This window comes from Mus caroli, chromosome 10 (assembly GCF_900094665.2).
Source record: "Mus caroli chromosome 10, CAROLI_EIJ_v1.1, whole genome shotgun sequence".
Taxonomy (NCBI): domain Eukaryota; kingdom Metazoa; phylum Chordata; class Mammalia; order Rodentia; family Muridae; genus Mus; species Mus caroli.
Genome location: NC_034579.1, coordinates 11,824,414 through 11,847,549, shown reverse-complemented (window position 1 = coordinate 11,847,549; position 23,136 = coordinate 11,824,414). Strand labels below are relative to the sequence as shown.

Genomic DNA, 23,136 nt, shown 5'->3' with positions numbered 1-23,136 from the left:
TGCCTGCACAGCTTCTCCAGGCTGTAGATTCTAAACTGCTAGCAAGCAGAAACAGACTGGAAGGAGACACTTGAATTTTCTATCCAGAGAAGTAAACAGAACACAGCCTACAAGTTATTATTATTTTTTTAATCTCCATTCGAAAGTACAGATGAAATTTAGCTGCTTGGGCATTGCTCAATCCCCCCACCATCTCAACGGGTTCCTACTGTGTAAATATTGTGATCTTAATAAATAAATACTGAAGCACAGCTGGCGCCGGCAAGATATCGCTGTTAGGTTGCTGTGGCCCTGTTATCACCAGTGGGTGATGCTAATTATTCTCAGAACTGAGGCTCTGGCATACTAGGGGAAAAGGAATGCAGAGGAAAGTCAACAGAGGTTGAAACAAAAATAAAACATTGTTTGTTTCAGACCATTGCAAGGGCATTCCATCCTTATGAAAACCAGAGCTACACAGAGTACAGGTATGTATGTGAGTTGCTTTTCTCGGTAAAAAGGATTTACCAACACTATTTATTTCCCAGCTTGTTTATATTGCAGCTGATTAAAATTCACACCACTTGTTTGTAAGAGCAAGAGGAGGTAATTGGGGTGTTGAAAGGACAGCACTGGGAGCCTGGAATTCTTAAATGAACGAGCAAAGAGGGAGGGTATTGAGCAAAGAGGGAGGGTATATTTGTCTTTCTCCTTGCTTTTCTGGCAGGTGTGTTACTGACCTACCTTTGAACATTATGCACATAAATAAATAAATAAATAAATAAATAAATAAATAAATAAATAAATAAATAAAAGTTTATTGTGTATAACTATCTTGATTTGAAAAATCACATGCTTTTTAGAGGAATTTTCAAGCAGAGAGAAGCTGCATATGAACAATGACTTTCCTTTCTTGAAAATGCCGTGGTTAATTTTTAATTGTTAGCCACTGGTGACTTCAGCATCCCTCCCATTCAAGTAGAGCTGGCTCATCATATTGTCACAGCCTTTTAAGTAATGCTGTTTGACTTTGAGCAGATAGATAAGCAGAGAGAGCCCTGTTAAATGGCACCTTCCTGGTTTTCTCTGTCAGTATTGAAGATCCCGTTCTTGTGGCATGCTCTCCATATTTGCTTACTTGTCTGCACAGACAACTTACTTCAGAAAAGGCAAACTGCTGTTAGTTAGATTCTTCTCGACTCCTTCCACTGTTTCCTCTGGTCATGCCTTGGCTCCTCATGTTCAACTACTCCTCATACCTCTTCTTTGTTTAAAATGAATTTAGATTCTAAGGTAAAATGGATTGGAGCCAGTTATTCTTGGGGTTCTCTATGGAGCATCTGTGCCCCTGAATGCCAATTACAAGAATGGAGATAGTTGGCAATACTCTGCTGCTTTATTCAAGAAATCATCAGTGAAGGGAAATTGGGGGCTTTTCCAGTGTAAGGAAGAAAAACACTCAAAGATTACTGAATTTGTCATGAAAATTATCGTTGGTATATGTGTGGCTGAAAGGTACACCATTTCACAGTTCTTATCCTTGACACGGTTTTTCAACAAATATCATTTTCCATATTAATCTGCATCCAAAATAAATATTTAAGCCAGAGAATCAGGAGACTATTGTTGCAAAGAGGATCACATTTGTTTTTGATTCATTCAATCTGAAGATAGTTTCTATAGCTGCCAGCTCAAATCACTAGATTAGTAATGTGATACTCATTTCAACTAAACAGGAAGAGAAGCATTTTCAGTAATAGTATCTTGCATGGTTTTAAGATATAAAAATCGAGGATGCCAGGAGATAATTAAAACAGAAAGGCAGCTAACCTCATTCTGTGAATGAACTTATAATCACAGCGTGTGATATTCCAGTGAAGCCAACAGTGTTTGCTCATCTAACTTCAGGTGGACAAACCTATTGTCTCAAAAATTCAAGTTATAGATCTTCTAAATCTCCATCTAGGTCTTGACATCCCCTTCTTTGAGATTCACTGTCTTGATTCCCTCTGAATTGTTCTCTCTCTGAACACATTTGATTGCTTGCTTAATTCAAACAAATGAGACCTCTAGCTTTTAAATGGAGGTACTGGATCTCCCTGAGACCCAGGACAGCCTTTTTTCTGAGGCACAGGGTTGAAAATGATTTAGACTTATTCTACTACCAATGCTTCCTAACTCAACCATCATCTCCAAAATTGGCCTGGTAACTACCTGATGGTTTCTGTTTTGTTTACAAATAGAAATGCCATTACTTCCCAAAGGCTTCTCACATTCAGTATTTCTAAGTTTTCTCATGATAGCAAATCTTTGCTTATGTCTCCCCTCTTAGAGTTATATTCTTGCTCTAGTATATGAAGTCAAGTCTAGTATATGCGTTTTACTTAGGACAATCATCTTTCACTGATTGCTTCCACAAAACTCACTTTTTCCACACACACAAAAAAATCATTCTTACATTTCCCTGCAAACCTTAAATTTATTTAACATTCGAGTTCCTGTTGTTTTAATCCAGGCCCTCCCTTTCCTACTTCTCAATCCCCCTTTTGAATTTCAGTCACTGAGTTCAACACAATGAAAGTAGACTCGCCATCTCCTTTAAATTCCTAGTGCCAAAAAGAGGGATACAAAATGAAATGATTACTGTCTTTTTAGATATAAGGGTTCTACCATCCACTCTTGGTTTTGCTGAACCTACTTGTCAGTCTATGAAAGCCTTTCACTTCCCTATTTGTAGATTGCTCTGAGGCTTCCAAACTGCTTAGTCATTCAGTTAGCCTCACAGCTGCCTGCTTACTCATGATGGCTGAGTGCATAGTAAGCGGGAACTAGTGATGAGCATAGTGATAACCACATTCCTACCATTTGATTTGGGCCTGATATATTTAATAATGCTCCAATATTCAACTAAGGACTTTTTGTGTACCTTTGTCTTTGAAAATCATTTAATTTATAGCCATATAAGATGAGGGAGAAGGGATAGCAAAAAGCACCTTTGTGTCTTGTCTTATTTTTCTTTTTCAATTTTGTTGATACACACACACACAAACACACACACACACACACACACACACACACACACATATATATTTCAAATATTTTATTATTTATGAGTTTCACATTGTTCATCCCAATCTTGCTCATCTTGCTGTCCACTCATATACACCCTTCAGCATTGCAACCTCCCCTCCAAAATAAACCACACAAGCAAATACGCAACAATAGCAACACAACAACAAAGAAAAAACAAAGCATAGAAATCATCACATTGTCACAGTGTAAATACTTTAGTAACTCACATTATTTTGTTCTTAAAAAAAAAACCATAAAGCATATAAATTGAAGGAATGGAAATCGTATTTTATTTTTATTTAACCACGGCAATCTCTGAGATGAATAAACAGAGTGGACTCTGATAAATATCTTAAAATTTAGGCCTCACCATAACTTTTAGCAATTTTTGCTTTTGATTATATGTAAATTTTATATTCCTGAAGTTATACCATCTTCAAAATGAATGTTGAATGAAAAATGTTTTAGACGTAGAAACATTATGACTGTGTTTCCGTTAAACTGAAAATTTCATAGAAATCACTGACAATTTTTTGTGTGGTTTCAAGACATAGACTCAGACTTTACTAATACAATAAGGGTATTTGTTTATGTTTAATATGTTTACTTTGATTTCTATTAAATGTAGTTCATACCTAAGTATATATGTACAGGTGTGTGTGTGTGCGTGTGTGTGTGTGTGTGTGTGTGTATAAATCCACAGTTTAGTAAAATTATGTCATAAAAAATGTTTAAACACTTTTTGGAATTCAAAATTAATATGGCCATGATTTTCCACAGTCAGCTTTTATTTTCATGTTTTCTGATAAATTGTTTATATATAAACTATATTTAATCTGTCTCCTATTTATCTCATGCTATTTACTGATGAACACTAACAGACTCAGCCATAAAATGATACATGATGAATTGGAGGCATGTTACTCCCCATGAGATGTGAGTCTTTACACAGTATTTCTCATTATCGACCTGATCAAAGATCATATCTTTTGAAAGTTGGAAGGCTGACAAACCAATCTCTCAACTAGTTTTAGGACTCAGTATGCATAAAGTGCTGAGCTTTATTTCTGTGCTCTTTGTTTCTATGATGTTAGAAGCTATAATGCAGAAGTGAATCTCCAGGGATGTCCCCCAGGGATTCCTTGCATCCTCGTTAGGAGTCAGAGCTAGAGACTGAGATAATTTCATGACTGTCAGGAGTGAAGTATGTGTACAGTATTCTTCTGAGACATGGAGAAGAGTCTCTGGAGCCACTAATGTGTCTAGAATAGTTCATGAGTAAACACTATTCTAGCTAAATTCACAAAAAAGCATCTTCGCCCCAGGTCACCCATCTCTCAGGACAGTTCCCTCAGAGTGTGACTCTCAGGACCTTGGAAGTCTTGTTCTGCCAATTTTGTGGTCCATTGTAACCTCCTTCCATGTGGCCCCTTCACTGAGGTTAAAACCCCATTGTAGTTTCCAACAGAGTCTCAAAATTGCTCAGTGCTATCAGTAGGCTATAAATGTTTAAATTATTTCTAAATTTTCAATATTTTGGAATGCATTTTTAGTTAAGTTATAATTATGTTACTTCCCTTTTGCATCTCCTCTCTTGTTCTCTGCCCAATTTCTAATAGTGTATTTTTCTTTTTGGTTAATATATAAAATAATGCATAATATTACATATAATATATTTCTCTTCTCTGTGTTTAGGGGGAGTGGGGTGGGAGGTATATATGCTTTGCTTTTTTCAATTTCCTTTTGAGAAAGAGTTTCACTCAGAAGTGTAGTATGGCCTATACTAGAACTCTTTATACAAACTAGCTTTAGTTTGATTTCATTGTGATCCACTTGACTTACTTATCTGTGTGCTATGAGAACAAGTATGAACCACCATATCTTGACTTAAAGGTAACTATTTTTGTAAAATATTAGAACACCACGCAGTCATTCTCAAGAGGTAGGGGGCAGGTATGGAAAAAGAACAGAAAAATTAAAACACATCATTTATCAATATTTGCTCTCAATGATACAATATTCCCTGTGAATGTGTTCAGTTTTATTTTTCTTTAATAAACTTTAAAGATGCCTCAGGACTAAAGATGTAGGTGAGTGACCATTTCTTTGCCTAACATGCACAAAGCCTACAAAGTCTACATTTTGGAATAAATGTAGACTTATCTAGTGCCACAATAGATAGATAAATAAATAAATAAATAAATAAATAAATAAATAAATAAATATTAAAATTCCTAACAAATCAAAACATCTATTTCCTCCCTAAACATATCGATTTTCTTTTCAGTTATTTTACTCTTCATTCTTTATTCTGTACCATAAGACATTTTTAATACTTGAACTTTAAAGTCATGATCATCGAAAATTTATTATGTGGATACATAAACTGATTAATATGTGTATATATGTGCGTGCACATGCATGTGTGTGCAATGCATGCATACAGTTGGTTATTCTAGTGTGTGTACATACAGAGACTATAGCAGGGCATTGTGTGTCTTTGTCTAACATGTCCTATCTTTTCTTATGCCAACCTAGATAGTAGGTCTAGCAGGTGATCTGTCAGGGTCATCCTGTATCTGTCTATTCAGTTGATGGGGTTACAGATGTATCTACTCATGCCTGGATTTTTTTTTGTGATTGCTGGTGGTTTGAACTATGATTTTTTTTGGGGGGGTAATTGTTTTTCTCTAGTATCTTAGTCATCTCCTAAGGCCCAGTCATATTCTACATGCTGCACCTGATTCCATGTCTAACTATAGCAAAAGGGAATCACATTTCATCGTTACCATTAGAGTAATTGACATGCAACCACAGATTATTACATATAATGTAATTGGTAAGGTTGAATGATCTTGCCAAATGTGTGTGGGTATGTGGAAGAAAGTGAATGCATGAAGACCTCAGTGGATGTTCACACAAGGCTGTGAAGGTAAAAGAGCCAATTTTCTGAAGATATTAATTAATACAAAGGGAAGCATGATTGACTTCAGGTTTTAGCTGGCTGTTTTGATAGCCTTGTGTACAGTCATGGTGCCCAGATAAAATCACTCTAAATCCCAAGCCACTAGAGTGGCATTAGGGAAGAGAATATGAAAGACAAGCCTACTCAGTCACATATATTCTAAGACTTGTTTCATGTCACCATGGTGTGGAACACAATGCTTTTTTTTTTTTTTTCTTTTTCTGAGCTTTAAAATGAAGAACAGGAGCAACTGCCAGCTGCAGTGTGAAATCTAAATGGTGTACTGTATACACACTGACTCCTTAGTGAACATCCAAGGATGATCATATTGGAAGAAAGAAAGAATCCTACATAAGCCCATTTAAAGGCATACGTGGTAACTGATCAGCTTTGTGCAAAAAATGGTGGAAGATAGCCTACATGAGCCTGCAGACCATACATTACTGTATTCAATGTAGTCATCTACACATTTTGTGAAGAAAGTTATATAAAAAGCACAACCTGTTAGCATTTCCTTACAAACCATGACATGTTGTGCATTTCATGGTCCCCAAAGTCAAATATATTCACGCTGACAATTATAGACTAAGGACTCAAACTTAGCCTAGAACTTCAGTTTGTGAGATAGGTGAACATTTTGCAATTAGGAACCCAACATTCTAATATCAGTCTCTAGAATCAACGCACTCATACCTCCTGTTACACCACTGAAACTTGTATCGACTCAACAAATCTCTGAAACAATGAAAAACAAACATATGTTTTTTCTCCAGTCTGACTTTGCCGAGATAGAAGCATACTGTCAGTGTCTTTAATTGGGCAACTATGGAGGATCTAAGACCTCGACTGATCAGTCTAATTCTGTCCTCTAAAGACATTAAATATCCAAGTATCTCTACTCCAAATAAAATAAAGTTGAACAAGACAAGCATAAGGAGGCACATTGTATGGACTGTAACGTTGAACATAACATTTAATACATGTTGGAAGGCAGAAGGATAAAGCAGTAAGAAAGACAGAATTGGTTATGAAGGGTAACAGAGATCATAGCATTAAAAAAGACATTGTTTGAGGAGCTAACAAGAAGGCTTGGAGAGAAAAAGAATAATGGGAGAGGATGTTTCATTGATGGGACCTGTTATGGAAAGCCTGAATTCTGGAGCACCTTCTCCCAGTCATGACATATGTGTGGCCATTTGGTAAAATACTCTTTTTTGTATTGTCCATTATTTACTATGCTTTATTTTTTTTTACTTTTATTTTTTGTGAAAAGTGAGCTGACATTTATTCTCCTTTACCTGTGAGTAACTAAAATTGGACTGTTGGAAGAAATATCTAGTGATATAATTAACTAATGTAAAGTTCAGTTATGAAATGCTAGACTCAATGTCTGGAAAATTGGACTTATTCTGTCTTAGCCTGTCATCTACACAGAGTCACAGAGAAGCATTTCCAATCTGCTCAGAGGCAGATTCTAGTTAAAGGGACAGTAATGAGATGGAATGGTGGTATTAGAAACTTTGGTTTCCGAGAAATTTTCTAAGAATTAATTATTACCTGATTTATTTAAGTAATGTACTCCATTGTCTAAAATTCATCATTTGCATATATACAATGGGTTAAAAAACATCAAATTGTGCTTATGAGAATAAAAATGAACTTTATCTATTAGCTATTATTTTCAGTGCTAGATGTGTAGTATTTATTGGGTGAATTCTAAATACTTACACAATCTTTCATGATGGGTTTATTTTTGAGAACTTCAAACATGTATACAATGAGATAGGATCATATCTAGTCCAATTTACCTCATCAACTGTCTCTGTATCCTCCCTGACATGGCTCCTCCCAACAGAATGCCTCATTTAGCTTTTGATAACCAATTAATATAGTCAGTGCGTCACATATGTCCATGAGTTTGGGGCCATCACTAGAGCATGTGAAACTGACATGTAACTATGTTTTCAGCACAAAATGCTTTTCTTATTCCACCACTTCCACAATCAATATCAGGAGGAAGAACTTGGGCATCATCTACCTCATCTATGCTTAGATTATGGTTTGCTGGATTTCTGCAGGTATCATACAAGGAATCACAGTTGCTATGAAATCCTAAGTGCTTTTGCCATGTCAAATCCAGAAGATACTATTTCACAGCACTCTTCAATAATCACTTGGATCTTATATTCATTCTACCTCATCTGCTTCCCTATTCCCTGAGTATTGTTGGTGTTGGTATTAATATAGATCTGCTTTGTAGGGCTAAGCAGCAAGTCCATTATTTTGAGCAGTTTGACAAGTTATATATTTCTTCAATGAATTTCTCCATGAAGCTTCTTTGACCATAGTTGAAAGTTGTCAAACTTAAGGTCATAAACATAAGTAGTAGGTAGTTTAACATCATTTCTCATTTGCAAATAGCAGGACCTAAGGCTGCTCCAGCTTCTGTGTTTTGACCATGGTCACTGTACCAGGCAGAGAATTTCCTCATGTGAGAAAGACTTTAAGTCTAGTAAGAAAGCATTTAGTTACCCTTTAACAGTGATACCACTATTGTTTTAATTCTTATATCATTTCTGGTAGGTCTGTATTGAAGCCTGAAAGAACCAGCCATGAATTCTTTGGCAATAAGCTCTTACCAAGGGGTTCTAGTGAATAATTAAGAGCTACAGCAATAGCTTGGGAACTTTTGGAACTTCTGACAAATACGTCATAGGGATGTATCAGATGCTTATATTGCAATTTTCATTTAATGTTACTTGTCTCCCAGGGAACATTATCCACCCATGCAGGTTTATTATGTTCCAAGTTTTTAAAATTGTATTTTCAAATTTGCTTATTAATTAGTGGGTTTCTCATAGATTTTTACATATATTCTTGGTTTTGGTTAAGCCACCCACCTACTATCCTCCATTCCCTCCACATTATCAAGTCCCTATCTCTACTTAGCCTTATTGTGATTATTGTTAGTAGTAATGATGCATACATGTCAAAAAAAGTGTTCAAGGAGACTAGAATAGACTTAGAATTCATAAAACCTTTAGTTCACACCCTTCAGAAAGTGAAGAGCTTGTTCATTGGCATCCTGTTGGTGTCAATATAACCCATTGTAGCTTCATTTGCCTACCACTCCAAGAGCAGGCACTTTCACATGACATCAAAAAAGCATCTTTTTGAAGTAACAAAGGATCCACAACTTGTCAAAATGCAGAGAAAAATGACTGTGGTGTAGCCAATCCTGATTTGGATTCTATAAAACTATAACTAAGGCTTTGAGGACATTGTGGATGAAGGCTAAGGCAACTGCTTTTTCTGGATGTCTTCTGGACAGAACAGGGATGTTGATCCCATGAACTCTAATGATGTGGCTGCCCAGACAAGAGATGCAAACTTCTAGCTGGTCTACATGTCAACATGGATGGTAAAAAGTTCACAAGTTTTCACTCCTTAGATGGAGAGATACAAGTAGTTATTCTTTTGAAGGTGAGAGAACCAACTTTCTTTTCATTTTTTTTTGTTTTTTAAGAGTTAAGAATTCAATCATAAAAGATTCAATCAACCTAAACAAGGGCATAATTAATGGACTAAATGCTCTCTCTCTCTCTGTATGTGTGTGTGTGTGTGTGTGTGTGTGTGTGTTTGTATCAAAAATGTACTCACATATAAACTCTTCACAATTACAAACCTTCCTACAGACAGGCGATGGAACAATGGTCTGGTGTTATCTCTAGGGAGCACCCTAAAGAGATAGAAAATCCTAACACATATAAAGTATGCTGATAAGAGAAAACATGGTATCCTGGAAAGATTAACTTGTAGCACTAGGAAAGCTGAATTTCCTTGTCTCTGCAGGGCATCCCATTTAAGCAGCTTGCGGGACTTCCTAGAAATTTACACCTCTGTGGAGACAACACAAATGGAAAAGTGTTAGTTTCCAAATCTGTTTCCCTCTGAGGAACCCTCCTGCTGGGTTTAAACTGACTGTTCATTTTAGGCCTCATTTACTATTTAGTCTTCAGAGGGATTTTCAGTATGAACAATGGAAATTTTGCTTTGGTTTTACTTTTTTCTTATCTTATCCATGAATAAATAAAAGCTTTGAAGCCAACAAGAATCTGAAACAGCATACTCGATTAATAATGATTGGGTGTTCATATTTAGAGCCTTTTACAATTATAAATCTAACTTATTCTTAACTGAGAAATATAAATATAAGAACTTAGCTGGGGAAGGACACCAGGAAAAGACAGCCCACTGAATCTGCTAATCAGGGATCATATAGGCACACATAGTATGAAGGGGTAAGCACCAAGCGTACACTGGTCTGGACCAGGTCCTCTGTATATATATATATATATATATATATATATATATATATATGTTATGGCTGTCTGCTTGGTGTGCTTGTGGGACTCAGAACAGCAAGAGTGGGTGTATCTCTGACTCTTTTGCCTGCTCTTGGGACTCTTCCTTTTATTGGGTTGCCTTGTCCAGTCTTGGTGTGAGGGCTTTTGCCTCATTTTAATGTATTTTGTTTGTGGGAAAAAGAATTGTGCAGGAAAACTGATAATGATGATCTACCATCAATTTCACATACCAAATAAAATAAATATTCTAAATGCTTTCACTGCAAAAAAATTGTGGTGATCTTTTAGGAAAAAGTTATGCATAGCCCAAGTTAAATTTTTACAAGCCCAAATTATAATTTCACTATGGATAATAACCTCATGTAGTAGTAACCCAAAAAATTTCCCATTTTTTTCTTGATTTAACCTATTTTCTTTCTTTTTCATTATTAATTATTTCATTTATAGTCCAGTTGTTGTTCCCCACCCAGTTCCCATGCCCAGAATTCTGCATCCCATTCCCTCTCTTCTTTGCCTCTAAGAGGGAATATCCCTATTCCCCTTCCATGGAGTATAAAGTCTCTACAAGATTAGGCATATCCTCTCCAGTTGAGGCCAGACAAGGCAGTCCTTTGAGTGGGAGTAGGGGAGAGAGGGTTGGACCAGTAAGTGTGTGCTCTGTGGTTGCTGATTTAGTCTCTAGGAGCTTCCAGGAATCCAGATTAGTTGACAGATTAGTTGATCTTCCTATGTGGTTGCCATTCCCTTTAATGCCATAAAGTAACTACTAATAATAATTAGTAAAATATTAAATCAGGAAGTTGGTAAGTTAGTTTGAAAGTTGTACACCCACACATAAAGTTATATTGAATAGTTATGTGACAGATAATCAGAAAAGAGCAGAGTTCCTTCCTCTTGATGCCAGTCTTAAGCACAACACACTTTGGCATGTTTTATGACAACAATCACCACTAGCAAAAAGAGGACAGAATCCTATGGTTGACCTGCACATTGTATACAGTGGAGTGAAAAGCTAAGAGGTGCCTATCTCTGATATTAATTTAAGCTTGCCTTAGTAGCCATACAGAGGTCTTTTCCCAATTTGTCTTATCCACTATAATACCTAATTTCTGATTACCTACAAAGAAATTATATCCTGAAGAAAGTTAAGCCAAGCATGAATACTCTGCCTGGAAAAGGATTTTATATAGTTTTATAGTTTGTAGTATTGAGAGAATCCATGGCCTCTTCCCTGGTGCCAATGTTCAGATGCCTTATCTTATTGATAATCTATATAGAGTTCAGGAAATAATCATAACATGAGAGACATACATGGAGATCTTTGCTTCCTAAATAATAGAACAAAAATCAAAGAATCAAACAGAATAGAATATAGGTTGATTGAAACTGAAATGTTTTATTTTAAAGCTCTACAGTATAATTAATAGTTAAAATCTATACAGAAATGTTGTAGGCTTCAATGATTATTATAAACTGTGACATGAGGCCATAAAAACTATAAAAGTTTCATACCTCGACCAGCACTTTGAATTACCCTCTTTCTGTATAGATTCAGATGGACCCTTTATATAGACAATACATCATATCCACCTAGGCACATATCTTCTTCCTTATAGCCATACTGTTCTTAACTTTTTAAAACTATAGCACCCTCTCTCCAAGGAAAATCCCATATTTAGTCATTGGAGTTAAGACATCAATAAATGGGTAAATGACAAAATCAATAGCTTTCAAAGATTTAAAAATCTTAGAAAATCATACATACATATGTTTCAAAATAGAATAATGAATCAAGAATTATAATTATCTTATCATGTTTCCTTACCCATTTTTCATACACAGTAGTTTCTTTATTAGCCAGAGAATAAGCAATGTCACATACTATAAATAGAGAATTAGAACTTAGACAATTCACTTATTGATTAAGCTTGTGTTAGAGATTATCAACTGTGAAGGCTGATCACTTCACTTGCAAAGACATTATACCCTAAAGGAAGTTAAGCAAAATATTATCATCCTTTCATAAATAGGATACTCTATCAGAAATAGGATATTCTATACAAATAATTTAGCTACACCTTGAAAAGTTATGATTTTACTTATAGACCAGAGCAATCTGAGCATATCTATTAAGTGGCACCTTGGGTGTGGGCTTCATAGCTGTTTTTGTACAAAATTTTCTGATGTGGTTCAAAAGATATAATGAGAGTGAGGGAGAAATTTAAATTTTGATTTTAAATTGATGTGGTTAAGAGAGTGGAATGTTTTAATTTTTGTAACGTTATTTCTCTGTGTCAAAGGCAGGGTTTTGAAAATGTGAGCTTCCTTGGTAAATAATAGAACAAAAATTAAAGAATCAAACAGAATAGAATATAGGTTGATTGAAAGTGAAACATTTTGTTTTTTTGTTGCTCAATTTTATATAGATTTGAACACCTTAGAAGGTTTTAAGGACACTATATAGGAATCATCAAAATATTCTATGTTCTTACTACTTGGATTTTATATTTGCTCAGACCAAGTCCTGAAGGATGAGTTCTAAGATCATGACCAGTGCTTTATTAACATATCTGTATTTTCTCATTCAATAGACAGTGACTGTGGAACTCAGTGAAGATGTTCCAATAACCTTATGGAAATGGCAGACCCTAGCAGATACTCATAATTGGGTCAAAACATTTCCTCTTCTCAATTGTCCAAAACTGTATTATTTAAAAGGGATATTGATGTGAAGAAACTGAGTAACATGGGCTGAACTGATTCTGGTTACATAAGAGGTAATTTTCAAACATGTTGATACATGTATGCCACTATGCCAAAAGTGATAAAACTAGATTTCAAGCTGCCTTTTATATTATTAATTGGGAGAATCTTTCATTGGTTTTTATTTGTTTGTTTTTGTTTTTGTTTGTTTTTAATCCTGGAACTGTGGTATTGCTTGACTTCATTTGTCATATGACTTCAGGCTTGCCTCCTGCTCGTGGCAATGGTTGAATATAGACCTAGGGTGGCATTACATTTCAGTCTGTTCTCTAGACCTTTCCTCACCCTCCCTCCCCATCTAAGGCTCCTGCTCAATACTCTGTTTCAGATCCTGGAAAGTCAATAGCTTTTGGAGTTCAAAATAAACAAAGTAGGTACAATGTTCATTATTTCAGGGCCCTCTTGCAACCTCCCTAGAATAGATTTCAAGATCATTAAATGCAGTGCCAGCACAATTTGTTCAGATCTTAATGGAATTTTGGATGGAGCCCAATAAAATAATAAACTTATTTTTGTTGTTTTTGTCCCCTGTGCACGAACTCCCTCAGGCTTTGTGTGGAAAATGTGTTTATTTGGGACAGGATTCAGGTAGCATTACTGTATCAGGCCTGCCATCACCAATCACTTATAAGTATGCCTCCCATGTCAACCAAACCATCAAATTAATATTCCTCTTTAAGCATTCGAAAACTCACCTTTCAATTTGAGAAGAATTGAGAAATCGGTTGCTGCTAGATTTGGAAGACTACATCTGTAGCAAGTTTTGTGAAATTGGTTCATATGTTATTTTCTCATTTCCTATAATTTGTGAAATGAATCTCCTTTAAAAATAAGAACACATACACACACACATACACACACACACTCATACACATACACACACTCACACACATATACACACACATACACACATGCACACACACACAAATGTACACACACACACATGCACACACACAAATGCACACACACACAAGCACACATACATACACACACACATGCACACACACCCACATACACACATGCACACACACATACATACACACATACACACACATACACACATGCATACACACACACTCACACACACATACAAACGAACAAACACTCACTCACACACACACACACATACACACACATGCACACACACACATACAGAAATGCACACATACTCACACACACACACACACACTTACACACACACATACACACACACACACACACACATACACACACACAAGGGCAGGGATTACTTTTGCATTATTTTTCTTACATTACATTGCTCAAAGTCTTAACTCTGTTTCTGAAGAAGATTTTAAAAAAGAAGATTTATTTATTTATTTATTTATTTAGTGACTATAAGTACACCATTGCTCTCTTCAGATACACCAGAAGAGAGGGCATCAGAGTTCCCATTATAGATGGTTGTGAGCCATCATGTGTTTCCTGGAAATTGAACTCAGGACCTCTGGAAGAGCTGTTGGTTCTCTTAACTGCTGAGCCATTTCTCCAGCTCCTATGGAAGCTTTTTAAATGTTATTTATTTCTCTCTTTTATTTATAGTTTCTATCAGTGTTAGGTAAGGAGAGGTTATGGGCCCTCTCTGCACACAGGGAAAGTAGGAGCAAGCATTGACTGGGAGGTTGGGAGACTTTCAGAAGAGTGAGGGGTGGTGGTGCAGATAAAGAAGATGACTAGATGAATATATATCAGCGAGGCCCAAAATGAAAAAGACAAGTATTGGCTTTCCTTTTTCTCCCTCCCTCAGTCCTTCTCTCCCCTCTGCCCCCTTTCCTTAAAAATTTAAATGCAGAAGAGCTCATTAATACTGATGTCTAAGGTTGAAACTCAAGCTTTGAGTACATACAACATTGAGCTATCGTTTTCTTTTTGATTTTTATTTGCAAAAATTCTGTTAAAGGATGGAGAAGGTAGAATGATGGAGTGCTTAATCAGCATAACAAAACGCTGTCCTTTCCATCCTCAGCAGACAACACATGGTGACACAGCCTGTTATCCTAGTGCTCAGAAGATGGAAAAATGAGGCTCAGAATTAAAAGGTAACCCCTAGAATATAATAAGCCTGTCAGCAGCCAGGATTATGTGAGAACCTGAAAACAACAACAACAACCATTACAAAACAAAGTAACAAAAACTTGTATTAAAATCTACATTACAAGAGACATAGTCAATAGTGACTTAGGAATTTGAACCCATTTGTAGTGAATTAGTAGGACAGTGAACAGGAATCTTTGGTCTTGAGAGACCCAGGCATAGGAACAATGGGTGAAGGTATAAGTTGTAGGGCATTCTAACTCCTAGAGTAGTGCTTTGATCTTACCAATGATCTGTGACAGGAAGCTCAAAGCAGATTCCTCACTGGTTAACTTCAGAGAAGTCACTGGAAGAAAATGACTGAAGAGAAACCTGGTAAACTAATCACTGTAACCATCACTTACTGTTTCCATTGACAATATGTCAGGGTTTAATTCTGTCCTTGTCCAGGCCTAGATGTACATTATTTCATATTTTTTGAATAAGCACATCTGTACATTCCTGATATATGGTGCAAAAGCCATATACCAGTGTCCTGCTGCAGCTGAAATCACTGATGCATTTCGTCTGTTCCGTTACAGTCAGGCTGACAGTGCTGCTTCACTAGATAAGAAGTTCAGAAGCAGTGCCTCTGTGGCGAGTGGGAATGACTGTGCACAAAGTAGAGAGATATCCAATTACATAACATCCTTTGTGTAAGAAAACTTTTTTTAATTTTAGAAAAAAATTCAAATAGCACTTAAAATTTCAAAATATAATGCAACAGTTTCTTTAAATTTTTAAATGTAACATTCCTTACTATGAAAAAAGTTTATTTTACAAAATACAGGTTATATCTCTTCTTTTTTATCTGAATACAATTATGCTTTCTAGTCTTGGGACAAAAGTTTCCATGCAACCCAGTTGACATTATCTGGGTCTTCAGTTGCTTTACTGGTGAGTGACTGCAAAACCCCTATGTTGTTTACAGGCAGGCCCTTGCTAACAGGAACTGGCCATACTTTGTCTTCTCTTTGACCCCACCCTCCACTGGAGGATCTGCTACAGGCTTTCAGCCTTGATTAACATGACCATGACACTTTATATCACTCTCATAATTAAAACGCTCATCTTTTCCCAGGCCATCCTTTCCAATCTACCAGTCATGTTCCCACCAAGACTATATTTAGTTAAATGCTGTACCACAAACTAGAAATCAACCAATTGTAGTCTTTGTGATTGTCCAGTTGAAATTTGTAAATACTTCTGTATTCCAGGTTAAGTTTGTCAGGAGAATGTGCTTTCCGGGTACTGTAAAGAGGAAGGGCAATCCTTCCTTTTCTAATGTTTTTATTTCCTCTTCCTCTTTTTCTATAGGACAGCACTCCTGTGTGAAAGCACCCTGGGTCATCGAGTGGCATTCAGTGAAGTTTGCTAGAACTTTTACAAACATCATTCCAGACAGTTTTAGAAACTTTAGAAACCCAGAAAGTCAAGCTAGCTCACAAAGTTTCAGATTACTTTACCAGACTGGCAAGTTCTGCATGAAGTCTCAACTAGTCTCCATTTAGCAATGTCAATTATAGCATCTCTAAGAATATCTGAACCACTTATCAGTGAGTACATATCATGTGAGTTCTTTTGTGATTGGGTTACCTCACTCAGGATGATGCCCTCTAGGTCCATTCGTTTGCCTAGGAATTTCATAAATTCATTCTTTTTAATAGCTGGGTAGTACTCCATTGTGTAAATGTATCACATTTTCTGTATCCATTCCTCTGTTGAGGGGCATCTGGGCTCTTTCCAGCTTCTGGCTATTACAAATAAGGCTGCTATGAACATCGTTGAGCATACACAAGATATAAGAAACAATTTGCAAAACACATGAAACTCAAGAAGAATGAAGACCAAAGTGTAGACACTTTTCTCCTTCTTAGAATTGGGAACAAAACCCATGGAAGGAGTTACAGAGACAACGATTGGAGCTGAGATGAAAGGATGGACCATCTAGAGACTGCCATATCCGGGGATCCATCCCATAATCAGCCTTCAAACGCTGACACCATTGCACACACTAGCAAGATTTTGCTGAAAGGTCCCTGATATAGCTGTCTCTTGCGAGGCTATGCCGGGGCCTAGCAAACACAGAAGTGGATGCTCACAGTCAGCTATTGGATGGATCACAGGGCCCCCAATGGAGGAGCTAGAGAAAGTACCCAAGGATCTAAGGGAGTCTGCAACCCTATAGGTGGAACAACAATATGAAGTAACCAGTACCCCCCGGAGCTCGTGTCTCTAGCTACATATGTAGCAGAAGAAGGCCTAGTTGGCCATCAGTGGAAAGAGAGGCCCATTGGTTATGAAAACTTTATATGCCTCAGTACAGGGGAACCGCCAGGGCCAAGAAGTGGGAGTGGGGGGGAGGGCTTGGGGGACTTTTGGGGTAGCATTGGAAGTAAATGTAAATGAAGAAAATACCTGACTAAAAAAAATAAAGTAGCAATGAAATAAAAAAAAAAGAATATCTGAACCATGCAATAGCCCCAGAAACATCCATGCAATAAGACATAATGCAATTATTTTTGTAGACTATTCATCTTTGCCAGTTCCTTCCTTGGATATGCCACCTCAGTCCTTGGGGTCTTATATATTATTTGTAGTATCCATTTTTCAACTGTAGACTTCAAACTGCACTTATCAGATAACCTTCATTATTAGTGAATAATTATGTTTGTTAAAAACTTCCTATGAAGATTACCCTCTATCTTCTAATTCTGATATAAGACTATTAAGGAATTCCATATTTAATTTTGATTGCCAATACAGTCCTATGCAAGCATACTATGTAGACTTCATCATTAAGGAAAAATAATAACTACATGCACAACCAGAGTTTGATGTTCATATGTTTCCTTTCTGTGAGACCATCCTTAAAGTAGTATTGTAGAAAAACAACTTTCATTTTGACCTGAGAAGGCTATGCTGACTCCATTACCAGCTTCAAATTGGCAGTTCAAGACTAGCAAATCCAGGCTAGTTCAGGTCTTCAAAACTGGCCTGCCACCTCGCCTGTGGCAAGGACAATGGGCCAGCAGCAGTTTCCAGATTTTCTCAGCTACTTCCTCAGCAACAGTTTCCAGTCTTTACCACCTGGTAATGAAATGTCCCTAGAGATGTAATAAGATAAATGTCACTTATCCCAGAATCCCCTAATGTGTTTTAAATTAAGCCTGTGAGTTCACTTGGTTGAACCTCTGTCTTGGTAATGGGAAACTCCAGTATGGTGAACTTCTGAAGAATCAAACCCTCTTTGTGTTTACATAATAATTGTATCTAGAGTACCATTCTTCAGCAAATCATGGACAATTAGAGACCCAGGTTACAATCCGATACATGCAGTAAGTGGAACAAGCTAAGAAATTTCCTTCCTTGGTCAGCACATTAAAGATGTGGTACAGGTATGAAATGTAGATGTTGGCATGATAATGTAGATGATTCCAGGACTTAAATTGCCCATTAACATTTATCTGGTGCCTTTAAGTATTATCCAAAAAGCAACATATTTTGTAATTCCATGTCAGAAACCCTAGCTACACCAATGGTTTTGTGGTGGTAAGAACTAATTTTGGGTAGTTACATCTTTATAGACACTTGAAGTGCCAGGAGTGCTTGCTGTTTTCTAGCAGAGCAAGTTTAGCCTGGGATCCATTGTCCTCACAGTGTACCTGTGGTATGTAGGATCTCTATTTCCTATGGGATATAATTCTACACAAAATAAAATAATCACTATCTTACAGCAATAGAAGCCTATCTTGAGAGATTTTTGTTATTCATTGACAGAGGTTTTATGCGATTCTCAAACATAGACCATTTTACTATTACAGTTGACTATTTTACTATTACTTGATTGAATGTTCAAAATGAAAGTCTGTTGAAACAGTGAATTAGGTATTTAGCAGTTATATTTTTGTGAAGTTGCACTCAGACTTACAATATATTCAGCAGATGAATCAATGGAGGAATATCAAAGGTAGAGTACATTCTTCCAAACCTAAAATGCTTGCCAGTCATTTTCCTTTTGATCCTGGTAGACAAAGATATAAGGTATACTTTTCTGAGTCTCCATGTTAACTTTCAGACTCAGGGATTGACAATTACTTCTGTGACTGTGGAAGATGTTTGTTCAACACTACTGCACCTTAACAATGAACTCACATACTTACAAGTCTGATTAATAGTCATGAATAGTACAATATCATCAATAAACAAATAACATTGTAAAATGCATGCATTCTCTAAATCCCATTAGAGTAAACAATGGTAGAGCTTTGGGCAAATGTCAATTAAGTTGAGTATGATATGTTTTTCATTTTCTTCCATATAGTAGTTGAAACTTAAGTAATCCCCTCAAGACCTTTCAGATGCATACAAGATTCTTCCTATAGCTTTAATGAAAAAGGTTTTGTATCTAGAATCACAATTTAATTTATGTCATAAATATTCATCTTCTAAAACCAAACAAAATTTATGATAGGCTATCTAAAGATACATATATGGCAATATATGTATTTGTACATATGTGTACAAATACATGGCAATATATATATATATATGCATGCTTTGGTGGTTGCTAATTTCCAATAAAGCCTACTTGAGATTTAGAGGAGTCAGTTTCCATTTATTACCTGATGTTAGCTAAAATGACTCTTCAAGATCACTCTGACAATATTTAAATCTTGGAATCATTATAAAAACTATCCAGGGACCATACCTAGTAGCCAGTAGAAGATTGACACACTCATCCTTCCTCCTTTTAGAGTCACCATTCATATAGCTCTCATTTTGTTTTAGGAAACAGTGCAGAAATTGCTACTCATTGCTACTGTGTTGCAGGGAGAGCTTATATTAGCTTATAAATTTGGAGAATAGACAATTCTGTAAAAATCATATTTATTCCTCTAAGATCATTAACTGTGAACTTATATTTGGATGGTCTATGATTTTAATTTGTATTTTAATCATACCAGTCTATGCTTAACTTATTCAACCTTACATTGCAATGTAATATGAATGACATGAATACTTGCTATTCTAACATTTAAATGATATAAATGTGAAACTTATCTTGTGAAGAAGAGAAATTGTTTCTATTTCTGAAAGATATATATCTCTAACATTGTCATTCTGTAATTGTTGAAGTGTTACATTATTACACTGTTCAGTACATTAAACAATTTCTTGCACAGAGCTGAATGTAGTTTCCTCAAAATGTCACTGGATTGGTACTATTTCTGTACTTTGGAGATTAACAAAACTTGAACACTCTTCACATATTACACTGTCCCAAGTATTTGCAAACAATTATTATTAGTTGTTAAATATTCTTTTTATGATGCTAAATTTTCTCTATCCTCTTAGCAGATGTGGAAACAGTTTTAAAATATCCACTACAAACTGAGATTCCTTTAATAAATCATTAAACTTCTACATTATACAACATAACAGAGATGGTAGGCTCAATGCAAGAGACTAAGATGCTCTTTTTTCTAATAAATGCAAGATAATACATGAAAATTATATCAGAAGATGGCCTAGTCCGCCATCAGTGGAAAGAGAGGCCCATTGGTCTTGCAAACTTTATATGCCTCAGTAAGGGGGAATGCCAAGGCCAAGAAGTGGGAGTGGGTGGGTGGGGGGGTGTGTGGGGGACTTTTGGAATAGCATTGGAAATGTACATGAAATAAATACCTAATAAAAAAGAGAATTATAAGTGAAAATTATAAAATAATCACTATTATCATGTTTCTGAAATATTTCTGCTTAAGAGTAGACATTTAATAATTTGACATATTTTACTAATATTCTAGGATAGTTTTCCTTTATATATAATACTTAGATGTGCTTTTGAAGTTTTTAAAAATCCTTTTAGGACTCCTATTCATTTATGATTTTGATCTTTGTTGATTAATTCCAACCAGTTATCATTTTCTGAACTCAAAACATTACATTTTTCCATTAATTGCCTCAGGTGATTTTATAATAATCCATGAATCTACTTAAATCAGATCATCCAACCACTTATCATAAGATATATGACAGACACTACTCCACAGTGTAAGTGAACTGTTCTCATAGAACTCATATTACAGGATGGATATGAGTACATTTTTGACATCAACCTTTAATTTACCTTAGCAAAGCCTCAGAATGCATTTTGTTTGCTCCAATAAAATTTTAAGTTGCCATACAATTTGTAGCTAAAATGAAAATAATTTGGATGATAAAAGAAAAATCTAATTACATCTGAAGTAATATAATAGCCAACACATAAAGAAACACTCCAAATGTTGGAAATCATTGAAAAAATAAAACATATAGTATAAAGTTGCTAAATTATTAACTTGATGCATTGTGTTAATTATATGGCAATGTAGTACAGTTTTTGAAACTTTGCAGATTTCACTATTTTTTATAATATAGGGCCTCCTCATAATCATTAATCATGTGGTTTTCTAACTTTCCATAGAAAATAAAATTTCTCATTGAAAACAATGCAAGCAAAATCATATTATTTACCACTTGACCGAGTTTCAGATAACATTTATGACTTAAAATGTGTTCAAAGTCTCCAAAATACTTTCTTTTAATTGATAAAGTTAGCACAGTGGCATTTTCTTTTCATTCCAAGTAGTAAGTTATAGTTATTTACACCCTAATCTCACTTTTATGCTGTCATTTCTTTCTTTCTTTAAATATTTTGCTCTCCATCAGTTCCCATTATGGATCTCTGCCCTTCATGTTTATTTAGAGAATGAGTTTCTGTCATTATCTGAACAGGAAGAAGAGATCACTGAAGTGGTTTCCAGAAGTTTTTATCCTGGGTCCATTTGTGTTTCATACATGGTATTTTGACTGGCCAATTCAACCCTCTCTGGGAATAAACTCAGTCTCTGCATGTGAAGAAGGAATAATGACATGAGTTTTGATTGTGTCTGCTATTATATCACTTTCACTAGCTATGTTCCTAGTGGGAGACAGGAATTTTTTAACTTTCAGTTTAAAAGCAAAACATGTCATAACAAAGGATTAAATCACCCAGTACAAATGCCTGTACACACAATGACTTTCATTTAAAATTTACCTAAAATCATTATGTGTACTGCTAGAACCGACAAGCTTTGGGGTTAACAAAAATACTTGCTTTTATAAACAGATTCTTGGGTATAAGAAACTAGTCATTTAAATCAAACAAATGATGGATGGAAAAAATAAAGAATACAAATAAAATGCTAGCCTCTCTAAGCAATTTTATTACTGTTAAGAATTATGAGCTGCTCTTAAGCTCTTGTTCTCTGCTTGTCCCTCACCTCTTCCTCTCCTCTCCCCTTCCCCTTCTCCCCTCTCTCCACTTGGCAAGTGGCTGCCCTCTACTTCTCTTGTCCCTCTTGTCTTTCTACAATAAACACCTTCAAACCATGAAAAAGAAAAGAATTATGAGTTGTCTACAATAATAAAATTGGAAACTTTGTTTTTATCATTGAAATATATTTTAATCTAAAACTATTACCACATGATAAGATGCTAGTTACTGTAGAATCCTTAAATAAAATTAATGTAATTTGGCTACAAGGCTATTCTGAACTTTGCTTACCATCCTCATTTCTGTGAAGGGAAATTTGAAGAAGGTGTATGTTTGCTTTAAGATTTGGTTTGAAACATACTTAGTGGGAAGATTCTGAGAAGGCAGTATAGTGTGTCTAGATCTAGATCTATCTGCCAACACACACACACATATATACCCCCCCACACACACATACACACTCAAGTATTGTTGAAATCAAACTGATATAATTATTGTAATATCATTACAATCTATTAAATATTTACTTACCACTTCCAAGAGATGGCTTAAATAGTAAATGGAAATTCTAAACTCAGAAGCAATCTAACACAGTGGCT

At 35.7% G+C, this 23,136-nt stretch overlaps 1 long non-coding RNA gene across 1 annotated transcript; it reads left to right on the top strand.

The window, feature by feature from the left end:
• The first annotated feature begins 381 nt into the window (after positions 1 to 381).
• LOC115032126 lies at positions 382 to 16,828 on the top strand. The gene is made up of 3 exons (XR_003837758.1): positions 382 to 467; positions 15,131 to 15,203; positions 16,555 to 16,828. It is a non-coding gene; the product is annotated as an uncharacterized LOC115032126 (long non-coding RNA).
• The last annotated feature ends 6,308 nt before the right edge of the window (positions 16,829 to 23,136 follow it).